This window comes from Doryrhamphus excisus, linkage group LG14, assembly GCF_037039965.1.
Source record: "Doryrhamphus excisus strain RoL-2023G ecotype Guam linkage group LG14, RoL_Dexc_Guam_v1.1, whole genome shotgun sequence".
NCBI lineage: Eukaryota > Metazoa > Chordata > Actinopteri > Syngnathiformes > Syngnathidae > Doryrhamphus > Doryrhamphus excisus.
Genome location: NC_136370.1, coordinates 11,572,263 through 11,598,217, shown reverse-complemented (window position 1 = coordinate 11,598,217; position 25,955 = coordinate 11,572,263). Strand labels below are relative to the sequence as shown.

The window sequence follows — 25,955 nt, the reverse complement described above, 5'->3', positions numbered from 1 at the left end:
CAAAGCCTCTCTCTGTAACACACACACATATTAAAGCAAACCATAATGTAAGGTTAAAGCTTGTTCTTCCTCCTTGCTCTTCCTTCCATTGCACCAGCAATGCAGCCTTTCCTCCCTTAAGGTATCACTCTTCCTCAGCCTTCCTCCCTTTTCTCATACCCGTTCGTCTCCCTCAGTCCTACTGAACAGCAAGCCTTCACCTTCTCCCACGCTATCATCTCGAGTCCCACATTGCACTTTCTCTTCCTCCTTTCCCTCCCTGGCTCTTTCCTGCAAATTGTTTTTTTTACTCTGCAACCACAACACCTCTAACCTCAACAATATCAGTCTTCCAGGCTGTCCCTCCCTATCACAGCTTGTCTTGCATTATCTACTGTATATACACTGTTTTGCTGGGTTTGTATAAGTCTTTAAGCAAGTTCAGCAAATTTCCATAAAAAAATCATGATTTAATGCTTTTTTAGGTCATTTACATATGTATAAAATATATATTCCAAACAATAACAAAATATATTAAAACCAAAATATATCAATCATGACTTGGTGATTGTAAATTTATGGAAAATAACCCACGGAAGACATTATTCCTCTGGAAGAGCAAAAGCGCTCATTTGTTGGATTCCACGGTGTCTTAATGAGTCTTCTCATTAGTGATTTCTATTGGTCTTTGTCCGTCTGTTTCACCATGATGATGAAGTTCAGCGGCAGGAGCTGTCCATCAGCACTTACTAACCTTTCTTTTCTGGTCCCATGTGGTTCAAATGACTAACTATTGTCATACCGATAAGGACTATTTATACTCACTTGATTTGAACTAGGGCGGGTTAGCGCGCAGACCTCACAGCTAGGAGACCAGGGTTCAATTCCACCCTCTCTGTGTGGAGTTTGCATGTTCTCCCCGTTCATGCGTGGGTTTTCTCCGGGTACTCCGGTTTCCTCCCACATTCCAAAAACATGCTAGGTTAATTAGCGACTCCAAATTGTCCATAGGTATGAATGTGAGTGTGAATGGTTGTTTGTCTATATGTGCCCTGTGATTGGCTGGCGGCCAGTCCAGGGTGTACCCCGCCTCTCGAAGACAGCTGGGATAGGCTCCAGCACCCCGTGCGACCCTCGTCAGGAAAAAGCGGTAGAGAATTTAAGAAGGATTTACAATTTGGATTCTATTTACATTGGAGTCATGCCGTGTATAAATGCGAGGATACAAACTGTTAAAGGTAGAAAATGAATTTATACAATGTAGATCACGGGGCACTGTCATTATGTTGGGAATATTTTCAAATCGGAGAGATAAAAAGCAGCAGAGAGTGTCATTGATGGCGTCATTATACGCTTACTGGTGGATCCGCTTCCTGAGTGATCAAAGGCAGCTCCCACATAGTAAGATGCGGCCTAAATCTGTTCACCAACCATCTGTTTAGTATCCATAAGTGCTGTGCCGATAAGTGCTCTTTTGGTCAAAATACAACCCCTGGTCTATGCCCTGAAGAGACCCAACTGACCCATTTCCTGTGTGTTCTGCTGACTTTTTTTGAACATCCACCAAACTTCATGATGACCTGTGAAAGGAGTGGCAGGGGCAAATGTAGCCAAAAACAATTATGGGCCTGTTTAAGATTCATTCATTCATTTTCTACCGCTTTTTCCTCACGAGGGTCACGGGGGTGCTGGAGCCTATCCCAGCTGTCTTCAGGCGAGAGGCGGGGTACACCCTGGACTGGTCACCAGCCAATCACAGGGCACATATAGACAAACAACCATTCACACTCACATTCATACCTATGGACAATTTGGAGTCGCCAATTAACCTAGCCTTTTTTTGGAATGTGGGAGGAAACTGGAGTACCCGGAGAAAACCCACGCATGCACGGGGAGAACATGCAAACTCCACACAGAGATGGCAGAGGGTGGAATTGAACCCTGGTCTCCTAGCTGTGAGGTCTGCGCCCTGTTTAAGATAAACATGTTAATTTTAAATGAAGCCCTATCTTATAGCGACTGAGCTCTTTCATCTTCATTTTTTGCACTTTTGATGCATATTTTGATATCATGCGATTGTATGTGTCAATAGTACCCAACAAAACCTGCACAGTGTACTACAGTTTATAATAATGCAATTGTTTATTTGTCTTTGCTTAATTCATAGAGCTTGTTTATTGGTTTAGGAATGAATTAATTGTGCTGAATTGGCATTAACATAGCTATATAAGAAGTGGAAATGACTAATATCGGATGCCCAGAAGGCGTCTGTGTCCCAACCCACCAGAGTAGTTATCACGTCTTCCTCAACAGCCTGGCAGCATTGTTGCAAATAGCTGTGTTTGTTTTTGTTCTGTTCGAAAATACTGCGGCATGCCATTTGATTGGTTTTCTGTCATGGGGGAAGATCAAAACAGTATGCCTAATATACATGTATACAGCAAAATATAGACTCACAATGTTGAATGTTATTCTGAATACTTATGTGTAAACATGAATTTATTTGAATATCTTATCTTAAAAGGATGAAACTATAGGAGTTTTTCCCGATAAACAGGCAGCTGCTGCAAAGTCTCCTCTTCCAGTGTCGGAAAATGAATGATTTAATTCATTATGACAATAACTCGGGGATGCTACTACAGTTATATACAGTACGTGTATGTGGATCATTGTGGAAATCATCACATATGGTTTCGATATAAGCGGTTGTCGACATAACCCAAAGAGAAACTAACCATTGCCGTTATTGTTTTTCTCCATTTGTGCATATTTGTATTTATATTTTATTTCAATATGTGCCGGGCCTCCTTGGGGGGGAGGGGCTTCATTTCAATGCTGACCTGCCAACATGTACAAATATATAGTACTCATCATGCAATTTGATTCTGGAATATGCTTTAAAAAATTATGCTGAGCAGTAATGATGAAGTTTAACACTTCTGCAACACATGCCGACATCAGCGTTGCCAGATGGGAAAATAACGAATTATCATACCGCAATCTTAAAATGATGGTATTCTGAGGAAAATTATCATCCATGCTTGATTTGACAATGCTCATGGACCATCTGCTACAGTAAAACATTAGACACAAGACCGTGTTTAGTATAGCTTATAAAACACCCCCGCCTGGCAGTCAAGAGACACGTGACACAATGTACAATATCAAGCGCAGTGTGGGATGTATCCTATTTTTGTTTACTAATAGCCCTGCACTGGAATGACAAATGTATTACATTATTTAATAATTATTTAGGGGATTTTTGGAATGATAGATTTTACATCATACAGAGAGTGAAATGATCGTACAATACGAAAATCATCGTACACCTATGTCAACAGTTTAAGCAGGCACTTTAAGAAGATCATGGTACATAACATTTTTCTAGAAGCAGTAATTCCCATAAAACCGTTTCCACAAGGTAGATACTGGAAATAGAAACAATCTGTTACAGATTCAAAATGACACCATTTAAAAAAAAAAAAAAAAAAAAAAAAAAAGTGTAGAAACATTTTTAATTTACATTTTGATAGTCTTGAGCGGCATAGTTCACGTGGTAAAATGGTTGTCTCTCAGCCTGAAGGTTGCTAGCTCGATCCTCCATCCTCCTGTGACCATGTTGAAGTATCCTTGAGTAAGATACGGACCCCCAGTTGGTCCTGATGCTGCGTAATCAGTAGGTAAATATAACTGTATGAAAGGCCATTTACTGTACATCTTAAAGTAGGACGTCATAGTACTGAAAATTTGAATGTGAATTAACTGTACTGTTGTGTTAGCTATGGGTTAGCCTTTTTCAAAGGGAATTGTTAGCCAGTCAGTTGTTAAAGTAGGAATATATCATATTCAAATCCAAATGTAGCCATGCCAGGAAAATAACACCATAACTGTAGAGTCAAATCAGAATTAAATACCCAAGCCCACCCCCCCATTAGTTCTTGTGTGCCGCTCTATCCCTCCCTTCATCCCTCCATCTCCTCCTAGGGCCCATGGGAAGAAGAGACTCTGGGAGCAGACAGTCTGCAGCCCTAAATATATGTATAAGAGGCAGAAGGGGAAGGGAGAGCACATTAGCAGGCAGAGGAGCAAGAGAGCGAATGAAGTGAAGGAAGGAAGGAGGGAAGGAAGGAAGGAGGGAGGGAACATATTGAGTGTTGGAGGACATACATGCACATTGCAGAGTGTACAGAGAGAAGCAGATACTCCGAGAGGGAAGGGGAAGGGGAAGCAAAGCAGTTCAGCTTGAGAAAGGAGAGAGAGCATCTGGGGTTTCTTCTCCCATCACGCCTCCTCCTCAGAGCAAACACATGCTCACACACACTCCGACTCTCTCTCCCTGACACACACATATACATACACCCCCCCAACACACACACACACACAAAGCCAGAATTGCTTTAGGGTATACCAGTCGGCTTTGGCAGTCCTTCCCTTTGTTGTTTCAGCTATTGGTTAGTCTCGGCGGCAGCGTGGCGTGCGCCTCTATCGTTGGGGAGGGTGTTTGTGTTTGTGGAGTCTACCAGGCAGTGTATGAAGGATGCAACTAACAGGAGCCGGGTAAGTCCACTCCCTCCTTCCTTCCTTCCTTCCTTCCTTTTCCCTGCCTTTCTTCATGCTTGCATCTCTCCATTGGCTACACGCAGCTCTCATCTCTCAGTACGCTCTCTCGCTTCCTCAGCCTCTTTCTCGGTCTGCTTGACACCGTCTCCTCCCAACTGCGCTCTCTCCATCCCTGCTTCCTCTACTCTCTCACTTTCTCACTTGCTCTCCCCGGCTCCCTCTCTCCAGGCTTTGCCTCATTGGTGTGTCCTGATTCCCTTTTTCCATTAGGCTCCAGGCCCATTGGTCGCCCGCCTTCCAACCATTATCTCCACTCCTCCACCACTCTGTCATTCTGTCTCCTTCCACTTTGCCTTCTTCTCACATTCTTCTCACATTGAAGTCGTAAAAAAAAATGATTTGCATGCAGTGCGAGAGCAGAAGTTTGCAGTGAGCACAGTAAATGAATTGGGGGAGAAGTAAAGGGAAGACTGTCAGCAAGGAGAGGAAGTGCATTTTGGAGAAAAGTTTAAAGAGAAGACCGCAGTTGGTAGGTAACTTCTACTCTTTTATGCTGTCTGTTCTTCTGGATGAATGATGTGACGACTTTGTAGGTAAATAAACAGAGATATTTATTGTGTATTGCTAAAAGTAACACATGGCTAAGTTAGTTGTGTTATTAGTTCCAGTGTTGTGTCAGTCAGTTTCTTCAGGGGCACGTTGACGATCACAATGAATAATATGGATTTAGAAGTTACTTTGTTCTCAAAGTTTTGTCTTTTGTACTGAGGTTGAATGGATGCAGATGTAATGCATGGAAAGGTTTTTCTTTTCTGCAGAACTGTATGTTTTTATTGGTCAAATCTGAGGTTGTGAAAGGGCATTGTTTAGTAGCATGCAAGGAGCTGTGAGTACCAGAGAATGATTAAAAGTATAGGAATAAAGACATAGAAATATGTCTGTAAACAAAGAGAAAAGCAATACAATGCTTTCCCACATATACTACCATGTTTTCTGCTTTGTGTTCCACGGAAAAGGACAATGCAGATGTTGTTGTGTGACTGTTGTGCTCCTGAGGGAGGTGTATACTGTACACACACGGCAGAAGGCTGATGCGCTGCAACATGTTATATTCTGCAAAGATAAACAAAGTGAGCTGCTTGTGTTTTACATAAACTATAATTGCTCATGCATTACAATAATAGAGGATTGTTTTTGTGCTCTTTTAATGTTGAGTAGAGTTTATGACGAGTTAGCGTAGGTATACTTGATTCATTTTACCTTTTAACGTTGTTAAAAAACTAATGGTATTGTTTTAGTCCAGGTTCTTTCCACTCAGCACAGTCACCATGTGGGGACAGCTGACTCGGTGTGTTCTTTAGGGTTTTGCACCTCTGGGTAATGTCTTACTTCTCAAGGAGGATAGCCGATATGTATTTGTGTAGCGCCTCCACAGGGCCTGCTATGCTTTGCTGAGCAAACGGCAGACAGGAAGACAGGCCAATGTGATTAAATTAGAGAGGGAAATCACGCTACCCTCCTTGTACTGAGAGCAACATTACAGCGGGAACCCTCCACCCCTCCCCACCTCAACCATCTCTCATCTCTTTCCTTCTCTCCATGTACCCTCAACTCTCCCAGGCCACTCACTATCACAGCTGTCTGGTTAGAGCTGGAGGGAACAACAAATGTCCTGATGCACTGCAATATGTGCCATCGCTGTCCTTGACTCTCCACGTTAGGCGTTGGAATTCTGCATTAATATTTTCATACAAATATTTGACATGGATAGAAGCTGGGAAAACGGATAATGTATTTGGATGAGTGACGGTGTTCACTCCCGTCTTGTGTGGCAGGAAAAGTGGTTCCCGTCTTCCACTGCAGACTAATGAATGGGCTGCAAAAAGCCTCTTGGGGATACCCTGCATGCCACCGGCAGCAGGTGGTGGCGTTTGCTGGTTCTTCTTTGCTGGATGTTACATGCATGTATTAGCTTTCCTACATGATGGATACATTTCCTGCATAAAGATACCACTATTACTCATTTACATATTAACCCATATCGGTGCCAAATAAGTACTTTTGAAACTGTTTGAGTGCTTAAGCAGTGTACTTCCTTATATTTTTAGATTCACTAGTAATTTAAACAAATAATATATATCAAATAATAAGTATAGTAAATTCAACAATACGAAACAAAGTTCATAGTATCAATACAGCAAAAAAGGTAGGATTTTACAGTCACACTTTCCATACTTACTTCATTTGGCTCGTTAATTGAGCAAAATGAAGTTACACAATGTTAGTTGCGCAATATCACCTTCAAGCACTTGTTGCAGGTGGAGTCCTCATCTTTCGAGGTGAAGTACAACCAAACTTTCAAGTGTTTACCGAGATGGTCGCCAATATGTACTTTTTCAGTGTGGTTACGAGTTTTATACTATTACCCTCCCGACTGTATGGCTGCTGTAAGCTGCTTGTTGTTGACAAGCTCTTCTATTTACCATTGTTATTGTGTCTTTTCTGGGCATTCTTCTTCTAATTGGCTAACATAGCGCTACTGCACAAATATAACCATAAATATAAATAAATATGGTTGAGCATCAGGTTCAGTTCCACCCTCGGCCATCTCTGTGTGGGGTTTGTATGTTCTCGCTGTGCATGCGTAAGTTTTCTCCGGTTTCCTCCCACATTCCAAAAACATGCTAGGTTAATTGGCGACTCCAAATTTATTCTAAATTATTTAATTATTTGTACATTGTTCATATTTGATGTCATCTATTTATTCTCCACATTATTATTTATTATTACACGAGAGCCAGGCAACGGCATTTTGTTGGCAATTTCTCTGCTGTGTTATTGTGCAATGACAATAAAGAAAGTCTAAATTGTCCATAGGTATGAATGTGAGTGTGAATGGTTGTTTGTCTATATGTGCTCTGTGATTGGCTGGCGACCAGTCCAGGGTGTATCCCGCCTCTCGTCCAAAGACAGTTGGGATAGGCTCCGGCACCCCCGCAACCCTCATGAGGATAAGCGGTAGAAAATGAATGAATGAATGAGTGGTTGACATGTATAATGGAGACGCCCTTAAAAGTGTCTGTTTTGGTCACACGGTTCGCTCCTCCCCATCCAAACTCTTCTGCTGGGAAATTGACATCAGTAAAAGTTACTGTGGTAGTTATTAGACTGGATTCAGCTCCAGGATCCTCCCCATTTCTTTTCAGTTGCCATTGTTCACTCGCAACTAAGGTAAATGCACATAAGCAAAATCCAGTTTTGAGCCCCTAAATAAGCCACATAGGCCTATTAATGCATTTTAAATAGGGACTCACCACAAATGAATGATCATGGAAGATAAATAATAGGACAAATGGAATCACAATCACTGTATATTAATAGCCTTTAGCCTGGTTCCATCTCCATGTCCCTCTAAAGCAGGTAGTGGTGGTACACTGCGCCAATGTCCTCAGGCTACTGGGTTGTCCCGGCTAGCGAGTGGTGAAGGTATTTCTCCAAGCCGTGCCTGGGTATTCCACACTGCTTGCCTGATGTAATTCCAGTAAATATCATTTATTAAGTTGTGTTCACCTCACTGCAATTTTTGATGCTGGATTTAAAGAATGTTGACGTTTGCCAGCGTGGGATGGCTTCCACTCATGGCTGTTACGCACAGTAACATGTATAGCAGTGGTGCATGGCTAGTCCACGTGTGTGTGGCGTGGGACATGCAGCGTGGCTTACATGCTCAAAGACAAAAGGGGGCGGAATATGGCGTTTGCAGCATATTCAAAAGTTAGCGCTGCATGATGGCTGCATACCGTACCTATTGAATGCATCATTTGCTCATATTTAAATATAACACATGTAAATATACTGCGTAACTGTACCTATAGTCGTGTCCAGTGAGTGTATATGTCTGTTGCTGGTTGCTACGTAAACACACATCCCTGTGAACCTCCGAGAAGACACCTGGGAATCGGCTTGCTCTTCCAATCTTCTCAATGACGTGGTCGGGCAAGGGCAGAGTCAGGATTGATCCATTTGAGCAGACACAATGTCAATACTGATGTCTGCTCAGTGTGAGATGTTCCTGCGCTCGTGTCCTTCACACAAATCTCGCCGCGACGCTTGATGTATAGCAGCTATTAATTTTTGCCACATTCACCAATTAATTGAGCTTTTTAAAATATTTATACTGTTATGCACTCACCCTGCAGTAGCTACAATGTTCTCCTTTTAAATGAGCTGGAAAACCTAGCTATATTTATAATTGATTACATCAATACATTACATTCTGTAGCCAAAATAGTTGTGTTTTCATGGCTGCTGCTCCATAAAGTGTGGTATAGTCTTGGGGTGTGGGCCAGTGAAGAAGCAGTTATATTTGATGAACAAAAGCTCAAATCCAGTAATCAATCACTTTAATATTATTGCAAGATAGAAAATCCTTAATTTCTCAATGAATATGTGTGCATTTTTTCAGGAGATCTAAAAGTGCACCTTTCTTTCTGTTTTATTGTGTATTGTTTGGCATTGGAGGTCTGTGCTTTCCTCTTATATTAGCTCATAGCATGAAATCCCATCCAGAAAGATCAGGCATGCACATCTTGGATCATAACCGCGTTGTTTGTTGCAGGCCAAAAAGTAACAAGACACTTTGCATCCGACATCGGTGGTCAGATGTGAATTCTTATGTGGGTATCCCTCCAGAGATAGCATGGGAGTCCACCTCCACACACACACACACACACACACACAGAGTTCCGTGACTCTCCTCGGGGAAAACATGATCTATCTCCTGGCGGGCAGGCCAATTAAAATCCAATCAGGCTGCATGAAGTGCGCTGGTAATGGGAAAGCCACGGTGGTGGAAGTGGGTCTGATAAATGGACACTTTCACCTTGTGGCATAACAGCCTCCCACCAGCATCCATCACCCTCAGGGACAAGGCTCTCAGCCACTGGGAGATGTACCCTCACTCGTCACAATATTAGGTACACCTGCACAATGTGTGTGAGTGCAAACTTTGAATTTAAAAAGTTGAGCGTTGGGTTTTTGCATTTGGCAGCATGGCTGATATAAGGCTGGCCTATATGGGCCAAAACTCATATCCCAATATATTTAGGTTGAATATCTATATATAAATCCTAATATTTTTTCCACAATGTGAGTTCAAAATTCAAAGCAAAATATGCATGCAAAGTTTTATTAAAAGAAAAATACAAACACTGGTATAGAAAAATAGCAGCTGAAATAAAAGTCTATTCTCTTTTTAAATAAATACATAACAAGTTTTAATGTTCAATCATGCTACACTCACTGTAATCTCTGCAACTGGGTTAGCACCGTTAGCGCTTCCATCTCACGTTCGGTAAAGCTGGTTTACACCGCAACCTTTTATATCGTCTTTTTCGCTCTTCACTCCCGTTATGCAGCCTCTCTTCCTCCGTATCTCTGCAGGAATCTCTGATCGCTCTGCGTAGCAAAGGGGTACTCAAAGCTAACAGTTTCTCCCGAGTGTAAACAATGGAGCGATAGGCAAGCTACAAACGTAACAATGTGTGTTTGTGTCCCTACCCCATTTTGCTGATTGTCAACACACAAGGCACCACACATTTTGACCAATCAGATGCAACTTTAATACAAAAACAGATGAGGAAAAAAATGGCATGGTTCACCTCAAAGAACCGGATTCATTGTTCACTTCAAAGAGCCAAACGACGCATCACTACTTTTTAGCGTTTACATCCTGGTGGTAATGCATCCATCTGTAGGTATGTGTATGGTTTTTGTTTACCCAAAATTTGCATGGTTCACCTCAAAGAACCAGATTTATTGTTCACTTCAAAGAGCCAAATGACCCATCACTACTTTTTAGTGTTTAAATCCTGGTGGTAATGCCTCTATCTGTAGATATGCGTATGGTTTTTGTTTGCCCAAAATTTGCATGGTTCACCTCAAAGAACCGGCTTTATTGTTCACTTCAAAGAGCCAAATGACCCATCCCTACTTTTTAGCGTTTACATCCTGGTGGTAATGCCTCCATCTGTAGATATGTGTATGGTTTTTGTTTGCCCAAAATTTGCATGGTTCACCTCAAAGAACCGGATTTATTGTTCACTTCAAAGAGCCAAACGACCCATCATTACTTTTTATCGTTTACATCCTGGTGGTAATGCCTTCATCTGAAGATATGTGTATGGTTTTTGTTTGCACAACATTTTAGGGGGAAAACTTTTTTTTGCATGATGGACATAATCACAAATCAAACACCTGTTTGACACCATAATGTTTCCTTTTAAAACAAACATGCAAAAAGCATGTGGTGTCCTTCATGTGTCTGATCGCATTATGATGGAGATGTATGTACCCGATGTTGTAGCCAATTACTTTGCCCTTGAATTCAAACCCTCTGCAGATGATTATTAGCTGAATATATCTGACCTGTGTGTGTTTGTTTTTTTTTTTGGTACAGTAATGCTCAGTGGTTTCATTTACATGATTTAGATCCAAAATGTCTACTAAATAGTAGAGTGGAAACACTGTTTTTGTGTCATTGCCCCTGGTGCCAATGTAAGGCAGTTGAAAAGAAAACTATTAAAGAGTGTGTGAGGGGATTTGTTCCATTTCAGAAGCTGCTGTGACCTACTTCACACAGCCAGGCAGCTGTAAATAAGGATTTTCATAACCTGGTTTGGCCTTTTCCCATTGGAGACACAAAGGCGTCTTGAAGATTGTTGTAAAATGCACCCGCGTAGCTGTTTTGAGTGGCGCCATGGTATCATCAAAGCGCTGACCTTGAGACTGCTTGAGTTGCTGTCATTTACTTTTGATTTACTATGACCAAAAGGTTGGCGATTCAAATGATGATTAAAAAAAAAAAAAAAAAGGTGGTCATTTCATTCTTTGTTGAACCCTGCAAAAGCCTGTTTGGTAATGTACTGTTTTCCACTGTCCTTTCAATTCACTGAATTTGAGAGGGGAAAAAAAACACAAATCATGCTAGCAAGCTGATTGGACCAGAAAAACAAAACATGTATGACGTAAAAAGGGAATCCAAAATAGGCCCTTGTGTCTCTTTGGGTTAAAATGATGTCAAGCACAGCGGAGAGAAAGAAAATAAAAAGGTGGGGAAAAAGGAAAATAAATCTGATGATCGATGATCAACAGACAAGCATCCATTATGCAGAAAGAGAATCTGAGAGGTCAAGATCACCTCTGTAAATCAGATTTGTCACTCCTAATCTTTATTATCCGTCACATGTCAGCAATATTACACTATCTGATGATGGCGTACTACATTGGTCAGCACCGATACCCGGTCTACATGAGCCAGGAGGTCAGATGGTAGTCATGTCTGGATTGATACTGAAATATGGCTGCCTCCAATACCAAATGTTTATGCTCTAAAATTCCCTAGGGGAGCTGAGTGAAAGTGACAGCAGGGGTTGAGGGTTGAGGTTCAGCTTGGCGGGGGTTACTACAGCAACATTAGCCCTTGTTTGAAAAGGTTAACATTTTTTTTTTTGTAGGGATTATTGTGCCTGTTGTGCGATAAATCAAATGAGTGTCTCGCCTAGCATAACAGTAACATTACTGACACCTAGTGATCAGTGTAGAACATTACATTAGTTTCAATACATTTTTTTTGAATGCCTTATATTTCTGTTTTAGTTAATTTAGCCATGTTTGTGCTTAAATATGCATATGTTTGGACTAATAATAGGTTGTATTAAACCCTGGAATATATTTCTGAAAAATATGTGCTTTCAGTGAAGCCACGGAATTTAAACCACAAAGTAGCGAGAGATGACTGTACACTGCAATTAGTATGGAACAGGGTCATTTACAAATCCACTTTGACAACAGCAATATGTACTATCACCATACAACTTAGTAATATTGTGTTCTGTCATAGTCAGTTGCTGACAATACATCACAAAAGACACACAAAAAATACGTCATAGTCACAAATTGTGTACAGAAAACATGTATCTAGTATTTTACAGTACGATATACTGTATTTGCATCAAACCTCTATGGTGTGCAATGAACTGAACCATGCCCAAGCTGAAGCCGATGCATTATGAGGTTAACTTTACAATAACAATAACAATAAATGACTCCAAATTGTCCATAGGTATGAATGTGAGTGTGAATGGTTGTTTGTCTATATGTGCCCTATGATTGGCTGTACCCCGCCTCTCGTCGAAAGACAGCTGGGATAGGCTCCAGCTGGTTAAGCGGTATAAAAAATAATTTATTGAATATAATAAGAAAATAAATCTTGCCTGGAATTTACCCCAGACATGCTTGCAGTTTTTGTTCTATTTCCTCTTTTACAACGTCAAAGGGAATGTTTGTGATAAGGTCATTAAAACAACAACGCTAGTCGTTGCTGGTGAGAATTTTTCATGAATTCATGAGTTCATGAATGCTCTTCTACTAACACAGAATGCAGATTAATATGATCTACGGGTGTGTTACACCAATGAAAAAAGAAAATTCACATTATTTTCACATATAATGATGTCTTTGGCATTTTCTTACATACAGGTTTGAAGAATGAGATTCTCCCAAAAATAAGCCAGTGTAGGACTTTTGGTCAAGCATGAGCCTGCAAGTGTGTGTGTGTGTGTGTGTGTGTGTGTGTGTGTTATATGTGTGTGAGTCCTATATGACAGCGTTGGGAGGAGGCAGCCAGGCAGACATGATGTGCTCTGAGCTGCAGCGTCTCTGTGAGGGTGGCCTGACCTCTGCCTTCAGCTTCGCTTCACAGGACAGCAGCAAATGAGAGGTGTCATTGCATGACAGCAGCACAGCCCCTCTTTAGGACTGACGGCTCCTCCGACACACACATGCATGCACACGCGTGGAAAATCCAACGTTATAATGAGGCGGCGTGAGTACACATGCACAAAAAAACATGCAAGTCGGCCTAAAGGTTTGCCACATTTGGCGCACGTTCAGACAGAGGGATGACATATAAACATTGACAGGCACAGTCTGTGTGACAAACGGTGATTTAAAGTGAAGTTTGAACTATGAAGTTTTTTCTAAAGAATATATTAATTGCGTTACTGTTGCATCCTCAACGATCTGAAAGTTTGATTGCACTGCTACTTTTAAAGTAGCAAGAGTTACATTGTGGTGTGAATTTGACAGGATGCTCTTTTCAGGTACTAACTGGCATCATCAAATATTGCTGATTGTCTTATCTCGTTTTCATCTTAAATCATACTGTAATATAGTTGTCATAACTACTGTACCCGAGGCACCTGCCCAATCTAATGAGATTGCCGTTTACAAAAGATATAATATTTCTCGCTTTTGATCACCGCTGTCTAAACAGTACACGCATTAATGAGATGGCAGCTTCCATGTTATCATCCGGGTTTATAACCTCTTTCTAATATGCTGCTAAACTGCTTTTCATTATTTCTTCAACATTGACAATGAAATGTGTTTTATTCTATTCCAGTCAAACGACTCCATGTTCAACCCTGCCAATCAGCAATGAAAGGTGATCCGTAATAAAAAAAGATGTATAATTGAAGCAAATTATATCATATTATATACTGTAGATTGTAAAAAATATTAATACAGTAACACAATCTTCTTTCTCTGTGGGCTTTTCCCTTCAGGGGTCGCTAAAGCAAATCAATCTCCTCCATGCAACCCTGTCTTCTGCATCTGTCTTTCTCACACCAACTACCCTCATGTCCTCCTTCACTACATCCATAAACCTCCTCTTTGGTCTTCCTCTACGCCTCCGACCTGGCAGATCTAAACGCAGCATCCTTCTACCAATATATTCACTATCTTTCCTCTGGACATGTCCGAACCATCTCAGTCTGACCTCTCTGACTTTATCTCCAAGGTCTCTAACATGTAATGTCCCTCTGATGCACTCCTTCCTGATCCTATCCATCCTGGTCACTCCCAATGAGAACCTCAGCATCCTCATCTCTGCTACCTCCGGTTCTGCTTCCTGTCTTTTCCTCAGTGGTGCTGTCTCTAGACCAAACAACATGGCTGGTATCACCACATACAGTAAAACAATATATAAAATAATAATACAATACATTAAATTATGATTTATCATTGTCTCCTATATGTAATATAATATGAGCTAATTTAGAAAATAGAGAAAAACAATCATTTTCATCAGTTTATTATTGTAGTTGTTGCCAAATAATGTCACTAAAAATTATAAATTTAGAAAATATAGGAAAACTTAATCATTTTCAATGTCCTGCTTATTATTGTAGTATAAAACTCAACTTCTGCGTCAAAACTGAGCATTTGCGTCTATGAAGGTAAATTTTGTGTTGTACCTAATGATGTCACCTGCGAGTATATTCAGTGCCCACGTTGTCCGCGTACGTTAAAGTACGACAAAAAGGAGAGATGACTCAAACTGGAGCAAATCCACCAGCCTCCTGGAGACCTCCTCAGACAAAAACCACTGACAAGGCACCTCTGAGCCTTCATGTTAAGTCCCTTCAAGACACCAACACTTACACACAGGCACGCACACTATTATCCTCATGTACCCTCTCCTTGCCTGTCCTCCCTTTGCTCCCTCTGTCAAGCTACTTTATCTCAGCCGGACTGTCTCCCAGATTCCTGTGCATCTCGCTTTCTCTCTCCCCCCCGCCTCCTCCTGAGCCATTTTGCTTTACTGCCACCATGCATCGTGATTGCCACGCTGTTTTCTGTATGACAAGAATTTCCCATCCTGCTTGATGATGAGTTCAAATGACTGTTCCGGGGTTAGTGCAAGTTTTCCCTTCATTTTTCATCTTAGTTCAGCGGTTAATGAGGGGGATGGATCACATATTTATTGTTAGCAAGGCGGATGTAACAGTTTCTTATACCCTCCCCGATTGCACCCCGCTTCCCATGCATAATGAATCAGACTTGTGTGTCAGCATCAGTCTCCGCACACAGACAAGAAAGCCAAAGTGTGTGGTGTGATCTGCTGCAAAAAGTAGGAATCGGATGGAGTGAAAGAGGATTTCCATTGTAGGAATGTATTCAGGTCATTTGCTAAGGTCTCATTTAAAACGTCTCCCGTGTCGTACACGCCGCGCAAACCTGTGTACCCCAGCCTTGAATGGAAAAAAAAGGCTACACATTTTAGCTCTTTAGTCTCAACCCTTGCTGCCCCTCGCTTCCCCCGACCAAGCTACTTCCCTGCTCATGTAAGTGACCTAATTTTCCTGCTCGTCCCAGCATTTTCTGATATGAGCTGCTCCAAAATAGCACGGCTACAGCAAAGCATGGCTTTGCTCATTTCCATCTTGCATAACAGGATCTAAACACCCCATCCCTTTTTCCTTCCACACACACAAACCCCAACCCCTTCCTTAGCTCAATAGCAAGATGGCACATCATCTCGTAGGCTAGATATCATTACCCCTCCTCGCTATAGAGGAAGTTGGTGATTTAATGAATATCTTTACTTTCCACATTGTAGCTCTATTGTCTATATCTGTGTACATACTAAAACCCCATTCACCCCAAAACTCCAATTTGAGTCAGTACCATTTATTGTTAAAGGTACCATAATGACTAGCCATGCTACTGTTTGGGCACCATTGCTTCATGAGACTGACTACAGTAGTCCGCCAATGGCATCCACTGCATGTCCCAATTCATGAAACTCATTCTGCATTGGAAGTCGGATGACGTCGGTTCACAAATGCCGTCCCTATTGGAAGAATAATTCAAATGCAGCCTCTGTTATAATTAGTATTGCCATGATCCTTAGTGGTGTTCCATGTACATTATGATTTTTTGGATGTTTGTGCTCCTTTTTCAGGTTGGGTAGGATATGGATTGTCCTTGCATATTGGATTTAGAGGTGAAAACAACATGAAAACCAGGGAGCTTTCTATGGGTGAAAAACAATGCTCAATTTTCTCATTTTTAAATCACTTAAAGTGCTCACTTGAATAAAGATTCAGGCAGAATCCAGACTTTCCACTCCAGAACTTTCCACTTCTTTTTTCCGAGCCATTCCTTCTTGTCATTGTCATATTATATGATCTATTACTACCTACAGCTTTACTTTTGGAACACATTGTTTCATATGGTAAGATCTTTCTGTAGTCCTGCCATGATATTGCCCAAGGAGCCTAAATACTTACCTTTTTACAAAGGCCTTTTCTTAGCCTTTTTTTTTTTATATATACCTTTTGTTGTGTTGTGTTGTTTTATGCTTTCTTTGTAGCACTTTGAGATTTCTGTAATGTAAAGTGCAATATAAATACAAATTTATTATTATATTATTATTAGTGTAGGAGTTTTGGAGAGTTCATCTTGTTCATGCATTTTGCAGTCTGTTGAACTTTTCATATCAGCCTGACCTGGGAATATTGGCAGTTTTTTAATTTGATCTTCACTGGTATATAGTACATTTCTGTACACTAAAAGGATTGATTTGAAACTGTTCAGATCTTTTTACATGCTTTCTCAGACACCTACCATATTGTATACAAACCATAGAGGGATGAATTTGATCTAGTTTGGTCTAGAGACAGCACCACTGAGGAAAAGACAGGAAGCAAAACTGGAGGTAGCAGAGATGAGGATGCTGAGGTTCTCATTGGGAGTGACCAGGATGGATAGGATCAGGAAGGAGTACATTCTGAGATGCTGCGTGCCAGGTAGGAGGCGTAGAGGAAGACCAAAGAGGAGGTTTATGGATGTAGTGAAGGAGGACATGAGGGTAGTTGGTGTGAGAGAGACAGATGCAGAAGACAGGGTTGGATGGAGGAGATTGATTTGCTGTGGCGACCCCTGAAGGGAAAAGCCCAAAGAGAAAGAAGAAGATTGTTTTACTATATGAATATTTTTTGCAATATGATATAATTTGCTTCAATTATACATTTAATAAGTCTTTTTTATTATGATCACTTTTCATTGCTGTAGTGACCCCTGAAGGGAAAATCCCAAAGAAGAAGAGGGATGAGTTTAACCTCAACGGCTATTTCATACATGAACTTTAATATGATAAAAACACATTGCAAGCCCTATATAGAATCAAACCTAAGATGACAGAACGGAACAAAGACTTTACAGACCTACAAACAGTTTTGTTTTGTCTCCTCCCTGTTGTTGCACTGGCTGTGGATGGAGATAATGAGAAGTAGGGCTTTGAGAGCGCAATCATTATTTTACCCACGGCAGGAGTGCTTCTTAACGCGGCCTGTAGGGCGCTTCAACAAAGCTAATGCAGAGAAATGGAAACAGATGGAAGGCATGATTATTTGATCTGCAAAGACCTCTTGGTGGACTTTGTAGTAGCTGGACTAGACTGCTTAGAGGCACGAGAGTGGGTTGCATTGCATTCTGTGGGTGTGTGTTCTGAAGTGCGTTAATGTGCTAGGGTGTGGGTGGCTGTTGTGTGGTTGCCTGCATGCATGTGAAATTGTGCTTGCCCATCTGCTCGTGTGTTTGAATGCATCGCACGTGCCTGCACGCTCCCCTAATAATAATAAAATGATTTGTTCCACCTTTTTCAGCATACGGTATTCTAATTAAGATTGAACAGTGACAGTTTATGCAGGTGGAAAACCAGTAGAAAGCTCATTCGGAGCTTTTCTGCCATATGCACAGTTTAGTACATCACCATGGTTCTGTGCGTGTGTGTGTGTGTGTGTGTGTGTGCTATACCACACACCATGTTTCCATGTAAATTAGGTGACTTTGTACCTGTGGGCTACGCTGGTACTGACTCACTTTTGCCTATCAAGTCTCACAGCCTCACTCCCACACATACATATGCTGTACTGTATATACCGCAGATTCCTTTGCATACATTGACATCAGTTTGATTGCTTCTGCTCACATTAGTCATACTCCTTCCATGAGCAAGGGATACATTAGCACATCATACATACATACATATGTACTGTAGTGTATAGCTCAAACACACATACACACACATTTGGTCTTTGTTCATTTGTTGATTATTTGCTGTATACAACTGTACCTCAGTTAAGGTTTGCTTTTGTGAGTGTCTTTTGGTTAACATCCAAAATTTTTGTTAAGATTTTGCCTTGGCTTGCATTCGCCTGCTTATTTAGCATCCAAAATACCGGCCGGTTTGTTGACACCACCATCTTGGCTTACGGACCAAAGACTACATTTCGTGAAACTTGCATGTAATTGGGCAAGGCACATTTTAAAGGAATTTTTATCAGATTTCCTGCGCTCAAAAGAGGTACACGACCTAAGAAAATACAATGGCCACACAAAAGACAAAGGCGATTGACCCGACCGAGACAAAGATGCAAGAACTCTGAATTATGAAGACCATCGTAATTTTAGCGGCATGGCTCAGTGGAGGCTCTGCCATCGGCTGCAATGCACACACACATGCATACATATCTTCAGATCACGCATAAGTCTGACAATAATGTATTTGTTTTGTGTCATTTTGTCAGTTGATGGTTTTGTGACTTTTTTTTTACTGCCAAAAAACTTTGTCATCAAATGACATTTGTCATTTGTAATAATTTTTTGCCTCATTCATACATGTAAAACTATAAATATTGTCTATAAAATGTGTTTGTGGGTGTCTGGAACGGATTACTTGGATTTACATCATTTTCTATAGGAAAATTTGCTTTGGTTAGAGTCCGTTTTGGTTTCAGTCTTTCTCTGAATGGATTAATGATGTTAACCAAGACACGACTGGAGAAGCATGTTACTCTTCTGCAAGAAAAAACAGGCTTTGACCAACTTGCAGCCCCTATAACAAACACACACACACACACATTTATATATATAGTCAACCTATGGGGTACATAATGAGCTGTGGATGTGGTTCTCTGTCACTGGGTTGGAGGACATGGCTGACTGGTATATGTGCGTGTGTGTGTATTTGCGTGACTGGCGGGCCACACCTGTCAACAGTACTCCATAGGCTTGGTTCTGATGTTATTTGACAGCCTGGCTGCCATGCTACTGTGTGTGTGTGTGTGTGTGTGTGTGTGTTCTGTGACCGTTTGGATGAGTCACTGTTATGCCTGCGCTATGTTCCCCAGAGGATCCTGTCTGACTGGTGGTTTTAGATAGTGTGCGTTTGTTGATGTGTTTTTGTGCTTTTTCTCCGATGTGTGTGTGTGTGTGTGTGTGTGTGTGTGTGTGTGTGTGCAGCCTCCATTAACAGCTGGCCTCTTACTTAGACAGTAAACAAACATGTTGAACCATCAAAAATGTTGAGATCTACTCTTCACATTAAGCTTCCAACCTGATTCCAGTGCCCTCAAACACTCTCCTTTTGCTTTATGTGTTTTGTGTAGCAGCCACGTTCTACACATACAGTAAAACCTCGGCCAATACGATTCATTGAATTGGTGAATTTTATGCTTGAACCTCTTTCACATCACATGTAGCAAACAATTCCCTCTCTGCATGCTCTCAGACGTCACTCTTCAATTATGGCTGCCACAGACCAAGCATTGTGAAGCAGCTGTACCCTCCAGTGATTCTCTGCCGCACATGCATTTGGCTGAAATTCTCTGCCGGGCTCCCTCCGTTACCTTGCATGTATAATTACCGGATATGCTGCCTGCCGCTGATAACTCTCCCAAACAATGTTTGAAGGGAGGAGGGGGCGATGAATTCCCAATGAAGTGTGAAAAAGACTGATTAAAATAACCATGGTCAAAAGCCAGCGCACCAGTGTGTTCTGCTCTTGTGGAGCCAGCCTCTGCTGTGCAGATAGCTTGCTCTGTGCTTGGAAAGTTTGTTTTTTTTTCTTTTTTAATAGCTTTTTTATGTTCTTATTTGATCACAGTGTGATAGGCATGTGTGTTTAAATATTTGTTTTGATACACAAACAATGCACAGTAAAACCTCAGTTAGCATATGCCCCCGGTTAACATAAAAAATGTACACCAAAATTTGCCTTTTTATTTTAAGTCTGGATTTCTGTACTGAGACTCTTGGCACCACGGCCCAGACCCGGATAAGTAGAGGGGAATGGATGGAATTAAATTCATTTTCTACCGCTTTTTCCTCACGGGGGTCGCGGGCGCAGCTGTCTTCGGGCGAGAGGCGGGGTACACCCTGGACTGGTCGCCAGCCAATCACAGGGCACATATAGACAAACAACCATTCACACTCACATTCATAGCTATGGACAATTTGGAGTCGCCAATTAACCTAGCATGTTTTTGGAATTTGGGAGGAAACCGGAGTACCCGGAGAAAACCCATAGATGGCCGAGGGTGGAATTGAACCCTGGTCTCCTAGCTGTGAGGTCTGCGCGCTAACCACTAGACCGCCGTGCCGCCCTGGAATTAAATTTTGAATGAAAATTTACACTATTACACTAAGATTTGTAAAATATATGTAGTGGAAAAAATGTGGGTGTATCTACTGCCACCATGTTTTTTTTTTAAACTTTTTTTTTCCCCTCAGTTTGGGTTGAAAAAAAAATAGCATTCTCTGGTAAGAAAATCAAAATGGGCCAAAATACAATATCAAGGAATCTTACACATCTGTAGGATACTTACTCCGTCTGCTTGAGTTTTCGAGCAAAAGAGCTGGCATAATATCAAAACCAAATGTAGTAAAATCAGAAAAACAAAAAAATGGACCACAACACGATGGTTCTCAAGGCCATGCCACTCCCTCCATCTTCTCCATTCTGGTTTTAGTAATGAAAAATGTAAAAAAAAAAGGGGTAACTACTGTATGTCAACATTTGTTTCATGTGGCAAAATCCTTCTGTAGTCATGATAGTGTAGAACGTCAACATTTAAGGTTGTGATTGGTCAGCCTGAAGTACATTTTTCCTGTCTGCAATAATGCAACCCGTCTCTCTTGAATTACCATTGTTTGCTTTTAACGGGATGCTAACAAGCTCAGGCTTTGTTCACACGAAAAACATAAAAAATAAATAAATAACGTCTTGCATCCCGGTGTTAAAAAAAAAAAATGTCCAGCTACACGAATAGAGTAAAAATGTATGTCCGCATAAACATGTCACAAGCTGTCATCCATATTTTGGCCAATCAAGAGCCTGAAAAAAATACAATAATATATTGCATGTAAAATGATGTGTACATTAACGTCAAAATCAATGTACATGAAGCCCAGGAAACATCATGAATGTTTTATTTTTCTCATGAGCGGTATAAGATGCACGCACACACATCAACTGCTGCGTAAAATGAAGTGGATAAAATCATGTTCTATTGTTAAACACAGTTTAAAAAATAAAAATATATAAAAAAATATATAAAATATATTAAATATGTCACACATTTTTATACTTGTTTTACAGAATAACAAAATAAATGCATTTGTGTACTCGCTCATGTCATGTCTCAGGGCATGTGCTTTTTTTTTGGTCAGATTTTTCTCAAATATGACCGAGGCGTGAATGAAATCTGAATATATCAATTTCTATTGCGTTTCTTGTCTATGACAACATCGAATCATCAACATCAATTTTACTGAAGCCTTAAAGGGGACCTATTATGCTCATTTTCTAGCCCTTTGTATTGAGTTGTGGACTCCTATAGAGCAGCTACACATGATAACCAGCATATAACGCTTTATAGTTCTTCCAGAATCTGCACCTATTCAGCTGTATTTCTTTGGATTTGGTGGTTCCTACAAAAAGAGGGTAGAAAGCCTATCTGGCTTACAGACACGCCCATTTAAGGAGGTCCTCCCCTCTGTGACATCACAAAGGCACGGTTTAAGCATGCCTTTTTGAAACCGATCGTTTTGAGCCATCCCAAACTTCTTTCACGGCTCACTTCCAAATGCGCAAACCTCATGATTTGAAACTTTGGCATCATTTAACACGAGAATACAACATTCTAACTACATTTATAGGTCAGAAAAGTGGAAAGAGCATAGTAGGTCCCCTTTAAGGTCCTGATTCATCAATTTGATGTATCATGCATTAGTCTATAATAACTTTTTTTCCTTTTCTAAAGTGGTGCTGTTTTTGCTAATGCATTTTCATACTTTTGCTTTTAATCATGAATGTTAATAATAACAATAATAATGATAATTTGTGTGTAATGCTAGATGTCATGAGCTAGGAGGAACGTACGATGCACTGAATTTAGATTCTATTCTATGAAAACAAAGGTTCCCTTGGCAAAAATCTGATATGCTGTTTTTCCACACATATTTGTTAATTTAGTTCTTGGGTTTACGGAGTAAAATACAGATTTTTGTGTCGTTTTGCACAGCAGTGATGCATTTGTGCAAATCGGAATAAAAGCGGAGGTCCAGGATTTGTCTGTTTCAACATGTTCAAGTCCCAGCTTCTCTGCATTTAGATTTTTACCAACCGAGTGCCATTCTATTCTAAAGTATTACATTATTTTTGTATAATATACTTGCTGATACCGTAGCGTACGACTGTGTACCCTAGCCAAGGCGCCTGGGAGCCTATTTGCCGATGTGTGGGCGTCAAGCACAGGGCAACTAATTACATCCATGGTTCCCACAGCCTGCCTGCGTCTCCCTGAGCCCCCCATGTTTGGGTGCATCTTTCCTGGCACAGTCACATGATATGCGGCCCTCAGGAGGGATCCACCTTAGTACAAAGCGTTGCCATGGACATTTTTAAATAAAATCCCCAGCTAGCCAGCTGCTATATGCTCATTCTCTTTGTTGACAGTTGTGGTTTAGGTTCTTAACTGCTAATCCATTCAATTCTATATGATGTTTAAAAAAAAAAACATTCCCTTGACAAATCTTTACCATCAAGATGGCCCTTTTTATGTTTTTTTCATTCTTATTGGTACACCTCAATAATTGGTGGTTATTAGTGGGCTTGGAAAGGACCCTTTCCTCCCCAAACGGACAACAGCTTGCTTGCTTTCATCTCGTTTCAGAGGATGAAAAGGCATCGAGCCAGCATGGAAAAGAAAGATGAGGATGCATGCATATAATGGGGGTTATTTATTGATTTATTTAGTTATTTCCTAAAAGTAGAAGCTAATCACTGTGGTTTCAATTAGGCATCCCTTAAAACACTACATGGCACGTTTGCAATGGTTGCAGGGGGGGACAGAGAAGCAAAGCAACAGAGAATAAAATGACTGACTGTGTTTTGGAGGAGGCACAGAAACAAAGGCTGACACAGATAACATCCATCAGTTCAGCAGCAACATGGGCCAGGTTTATCATTCTAAAAAGAGGGATACCCACACACCCCTCCCCAACCCTTCTCTCGCTTTTGCATTCCCTTCCAAAAAGCAGGGAACCACTAACTGGGCCAACCCACATCAGGGATTAGCTATCTGGCTGCAGAGGACTTTGAATGTGCACATATAGCAAGCGGTGCGCTTCATGTGGGAACAACTGCAAACACACACCGAGGTGTCGGAAAGAAGAACGGCAACGGGGGAGACGGGTTTCACTCTGCTCTTCATATTGTTTCATGGGAGAGGTTCTTGATACGAGACATGTTACAAAGGGAATGCACTATTTCTGTATTACGTGGAGAATAGCAATTCTAGAATATTAAAGCATGTCAAATACAAAAAGAATTTGCAGCTACAGCTAAATGGTAGAAAGCAGTCCTAATATTTAGCAATGTAAAATCAGGTCTGTGATCACCTGCGTCTTGAACTTTAATTTGATACCTCATTCACTTCATTAGTCCAAATATTAAACAAAGTAGAGCACATTTTATACCAGAAAATAGGGCCTTTGGTCCCTATTGCTTTAACATTGACTCAGGACAAAAGCTGTGATCAACCCACAGACAACCGTACTACAAAATACATAATAACTGTATAACAAAATAATAATAATCTGTTTTAAAACAGCATAACCATTTATATTCTGTGATTAAACTTCAGGCAATGGCAACATAGAAATAAATGGACATATTTAACATCACTAAATGCTATTTAGTCTAGTCTGAATTGACTCATGGATGAGTGGTTAGCGTCCAGGCCAAATGGCTAAGAAACCCGAGTTCGATACCAACCTCTTCTTCTTCTTAATTTATTTCAGACATGCATACTATGTTACATTATTCTTTCTCACATATGCACTTACAATATATATATATATATATATATATATATATATATATATACATACATGCATACACACAACACCTCATTACTACATATGTCTGAAAAGGAGCAGGAAGAAGCAAAGCTTATTAAATCCTACCCCTTCTTCACACCATAGCAGTTACCAATTCAATAAGTTGTTTTTTTTTGTTTTTTTTTTCCACACATATAATCACAGAATCTTACGTAAGACAAAACAACAAAAGAAAACAACCTCAGTCATCTCCGTTTGGGGTTTTACATGTTTTCTCCGGGTACTCCGGTTTCCTCCCACATTCCAAAAACATGCTAGGTTAATTAGTGACTCCAAATTGTCCATAGGTATGAATGTGAGTGTGAATGGTTGTTTGTCTATATGTGCCCTGTGATTGGCTGGCAACCAGTCCTATCCTAGACTGCTGGGATAGGCTCCAGCATACCCCCTGCGATCCTCGTGAGGATAAGCGGCATAGAAAATGTATGGATGTATGGATTATGACTACATTAGCAGTTAATTTTGTCTCAAAATGATGTTGACATTAATATAGTTTATCAGCAATAATTTGTGTGACAATATGTCAGTCCAGGGTGTACCCCGCCTCTCGCCCGAAGACAGCTGGGATCGGCTCCAGCACCCTCCGCGACCCTTGTGAGGATAAGCGGTAGAAAATGAATGAATGAATAATATAGTTTATCAGCAATAATTTGTGTGACAATATATCAGTCCAGGGTGTACCCCGCTTCTCGCCCAAAGACAGCTGGGATAGGCTCCAGCACCCCCCAACCCCCCCGCGACCCTCATGAGGATTAGCGGTAGAAAATGAATGAATTGACTCACAACTTCAAAAAGTAGGGAAATTATTACTCTACTATCTACCATCAGCCATATTTTTTCCTTATTTAATGGTAAATTATGGTAAACAACCCCCCCCCCTTCTTCTTGTTTACCGTCCGATGTCTTATGTATTGTTATTTACAAATTAATTCCTCAATGTGGCACATTGTTTTTTATTTTAGTTTGTGAAGCAGTACAAAGTGAATAATACTGCAATATTTCCCCCCCTCCCCCACCTGTGGACAGCGCTGTCGGGTTAAAAGTCAATGCCATTCAAAAGAGCGCTAAAGACTATTATTATTATTTAGAAATATGCATAATTTCAAAGAACCTCGCAACATGCAAGCTTGCTTCCCCTCCATCTGTCTCGCTTTCCTTCTTTGCTCCCGTCTTCTTTTGTTCTAGCTCCATTAGAGTTGCCCTTGACTAAGCGAGCAAGGCAGCACATTGCAGCCTTTAGTTGAGACGAGCCGAGCAAAAGCGCCCTCGCTCTCCTGTTGTGGTGAGAATAGCAGGAGTGGACACAGGAGAGATGGTCAGAC

At 40.8% G+C, this 25,955-nt stretch overlaps 1 protein-coding gene across 3 annotated transcripts in view; it reads left to right on the top strand.

The window, feature by feature from the left end:
- The first annotated feature begins 4,587 nt into the window (after positions 1-4,587).
- The window catches only part of myt1lb (myelin transcription factor 1-like, b), a 134,476-nt gene continuing 113,108 nt past the window's right edge, over positions 4,588-25,955 (top strand). For 2 of the 3 annotated variants that reach the window (XM_078796006.1, XM_078796004.1), the window contains exon 1: positions 4,588-5,068. The gene's annotated coding sequence lies outside the window, so the exon portion shown is untranslated. The remainder of the gene's footprint in view (positions 5,069-25,955) is intronic. The other variant, XM_078796005.1, reaches the window with a different exon arrangement.